Genomic DNA, 3697 nt, shown 5'->3' with positions numbered 1-3697 from the left:
TAATATTATAACAAGGATGAATTTATGCATCCTAAAACACATTTTATACGTTATATATCTATAATTATGTAATAGTAAAAATCATAAAAGTTATTGTGAAAGTATTTTAAGCAAAAAATCCATCAAGATTTCACTTGACCATATTTTGTTTAATGAATGAATAGTGTAAAAAGTTCATTGTTGCAATATTAATAGAACGGAGGAAGTAGATACTCTCTCCGTCCCCAAAAGTTCGACCATTTTGGCCTAATTTTAGTCCCAAAATAATCGATCCATTTATATTAAAATACCCACTAATTTACAATAATATTTGTACAAAATTAGCTTTTTCATGTAAAATTTTAATTTTTTTTCATGTACTTTTAATATTTTCTCTCTCTCTCTACTTTTTACAAACCCCATCAATCCAAAAGGGTCGTTCTGTCGAGTACGTAGGGAGTAATAAATAAACATTGTAAAAGTTTAAATAGTACAATACTCCATATTCATTAAACGGCTATTATGACTTGCATAAAAAAATAAAAAAACTACTCCGTATGTAAATGAAGGTTGGTGAGTTTTATTTAATTCTATAATGACAAATGAGTAAATGAGTCAAAAGATTGTGCCAGCAATTTCTACATTCAATTGGAAAATGACTGGTGTTCAAATTGCAATATTATTACTCCGTAAGATATACAGTACAATTTTTATTTTTATTTTTTATTTTATTTTTTTGACGGGGATATACAGTACAAATTTAAAACAGCTAAAAAAAAAAAAAAAGGAATGGTGGTCCAAGTCCTAATTGATAAATAATGTACTCCTTAATGAAATACAAGTATTAATAATAGCAATTTGTCGTGATTATTGAAAATTCTTGAGATGTGGGGATATCGTCCTTTAACAGTTAATGACAATTTGGATGGAAGAGTGGCGCTACTGGTTTTCACTATTTTGAGATCATCAATTCCAACATCACAACCTCAACTCAACCCCACTTGTTTTGGTCTTTTAGTATTGTTTCCTCTTAATTTTTTCCGTGTGCTACCTTCTGTTTTTTCCGCGTGCTATTGCTCTTCTTGCCCTTTGTTTTTATTAGTCTCAAAAGACACTCTACCTGCATGCCGATACTAGGAATGTCAACGAGGCGAGGCTGCAAGCCAAATGGAGTTGAATCTTAGCCTGTGTGAGATATACTATACATGATTATCTATTTCAATTAATTGTTGGAAAAATTGTCATTATTAATCTCAACTTTACCTCATCCGTCAATATTAATCCCAACTTCACTTTATTTCCTATAACTCTCAACTTTATACCCTATTAATTTTTATCACCCCTAATCGGTCATCCAACCTAATATTACAGGTAACAAGACACATGTCAGCGTATGATTGGCTTAAAATATAAAAATTAAAAAATATATAAATAAAGTTTAAATTAAAATAAAATTAAAAAAATACCTTCTCTCTCCTCCATCCTCCCCGTTGCTCTCTTTAGTTCCCCACCACGACCACCAACAACCAGCCAGTATTCCACGACGCCGACAACACTACCTTCCTTTCCCCCACCTCTGTATCACCGCCTCCCTGCTCACCTTTCCGCTTCCCCTTCCTTGTGCACTTCACGCACTCATCAGAGTCGGCGTGCAGCTCCACGAAAAACAGCCACGACCAGCCCAACCCCTTTCCCCCCCCCCTCCCGTAGCGCCAGTGCCGGTGCTTCCTCGACCACCTCCCCTTTCATGTTCGATCACCATGCAAACCAGCCAAAATCCCCCAAATCCCAACCCCCAAATCCCAAACCATAACCCTAACATTCGAAATCAACCACGAAATTGGCCACTAAAGGCCGAAATCAGTGATGAAATCAACCACAAAATCGGCGCAAGAGAAGAGAGGTTGATGGAGACCGGTTTTGGTATGGTTGTGGCCGTTTGGTGCGTGAGAGAAGGAGCAGGGGAGAAGAGAGGTTGATGGAGGGCGTCGGGGAAGTGACGACACCAAGGCAAGCTAAGGGCGGTTGTCGCGCTCCGGGGGAAGTGGATTGGCTAGCCGTGGGTGGCTGCGACTATCGTTAGGTGGTTTTTTTTAATTATTCTTAATTTTTTTATTTTGATTTTTTTTTACTTTTTAATCAATCCGGTTGCGACATGTGTACAAGTAATCCCAAGTTAGCAAGGTTTAACTCATCAACCAGTTTCAAGTCACTTGGAGGTGATAAAAGTTAATAGGGTACAAAGTTGGGAGTAATAGGGAATAAACTAAAGTTGAGATTAATATTCACGGATAGGCAAAGTTGGGATTAATTGTGGCAATTTTTCCTTAATTGTTTGACTTTGATTCATGTTTTTCTGTTGTTCATCAAGTCAAGGTTCTGGTTGGCAGTAGAGTTTGAAGTAGCGATTAGCGTTTTAATCAAGTCAAACACTTCTTTTAAAAAATGAGTGTTTAGCAAGGTAATGGTTCAAGTAGCAGTTAGTGGTAGAGGACCTAGAGGTAGTATTTTGATAGTTTTGTCAAAACATTAAAAAGAGTATTATTTGAAAAATATCTAGTAACGATTGTAAAATTTTGGTTACTATATTAAACAATATATGTATAGTTTAATTATCAACTATTACTTTTGTCAAACACTCATACTATAATATCTAACGTTACTTTAAAAGCTAACATCTATCCGCTATTTTAACAGTTCACAGGTAGCGAGCTCATTTGAAGTGAGGTGTTTATGTTTCGTAAAAAGACACGACTAATCCATGATCAACTCTATCCTACACCTCAAATTGTTTTACAAACAATCATTTTGATATTAGCAATCACTAATTGTTCACTTTTTCTTTTCTTTATTTTTTTTCCACTGGTCCGTATATAATTCATATTAATTAAATTAATAATCATATCTTTAATTGTGTAAATTAATTACAAATGGAGGATAAAAAATGTTAAAATGGGTATGAGCAAGAGACACGGGAAAAACAAGATTATAACATACATACAGTGAAAGCAGGATTTGGAGTTGCAGGACTAATTATATGCGTAGAACATATGTTCCAAAATTAAGTGCAACCAGTTTTGCTCCCCTTAGTTGGGCTCCAGGCCCCAGAGAATTACAACCAGTGTCTCATCTTATGATTTCTGGCCATCGTCATAGCAAATGCTTAATTTTTTGCCCCTTTTAACTTTTCGTAGTCTTCAGTAAGCGTTTTATAACGGTTATATATCTATTATCACATGATCCATAAGTGTATTATCACTTATATATTATATTTTCACTTATAAATTATGAAGTGCGGATAAAAGTTTACCTTTTAAAAAAAAAGTGTTGTGCATTAGCAAATGTGTTAAATTTTGTTTTTATCAAAAATAGTTTACATTAAAACAATATGAGAGTATCAAATAAAATGTTATTGCCTGTCAAAAAAAATTGTTATTGGATTGACTTTATTACATGTATTAATAAAATAAAGTTTATACTGTTTTTGGTTTTCATATACTACCTCTGTGTTTTAATAAGTGTTACACTTTATCCGATAATTAATTTTTTGGCAATTTAATTGACTTAAATAAATAAAAGCTGAATAGGATAGTTGAAGTATAAAAAAATTGTACTAAAAGAAAAATAACAGGATAGTAATGAATGTGAGAGGAAAAAAATAAAAATGAAAAAGTAATAGTAGATTTAGGTGGGAACCATAAAGGAAGAAAGATGTAAA

The 3697-nt window shown here is 33.6% G+C and overlaps 1 long non-coding RNA gene across 2 annotated transcripts; it reads right to left on the bottom strand.

Annotated features, from left to right (window-relative positions):
• Positions 1-635: 635 nt before the first annotated feature.
• On the bottom strand, positions 636-2165 carry LOC110710591. Of its 2 annotated transcripts, none has more exons than XR_002509179.1 (2): positions 1446-2165; positions 636-1164 (listed from the first exon to the last, which is right to left on the bottom strand). It is a non-coding gene; the product is annotated as an uncharacterized LOC110710591 (long non-coding RNA). The 2 variants fall into 2 exon arrangements; XR_002509178.1 differs by having other exon boundaries at positions 636-1135.
• Positions 2166-3697: the final 1532 nt, after the last annotated feature.

This window comes from Chenopodium quinoa, unplaced genomic scaffold (genome assembly GCF_001683475.1).
Source record: "Chenopodium quinoa cultivar QQ74 unplaced genomic scaffold, ASM168347v1, whole genome shotgun sequence".
Taxonomy (NCBI): domain Eukaryota; kingdom Viridiplantae; phylum Streptophyta; class Magnoliopsida; order Caryophyllales; family Amaranthaceae; genus Chenopodium; species Chenopodium quinoa.
This window is presented reverse-complemented; position numbering and strand designations above follow the sequence as displayed.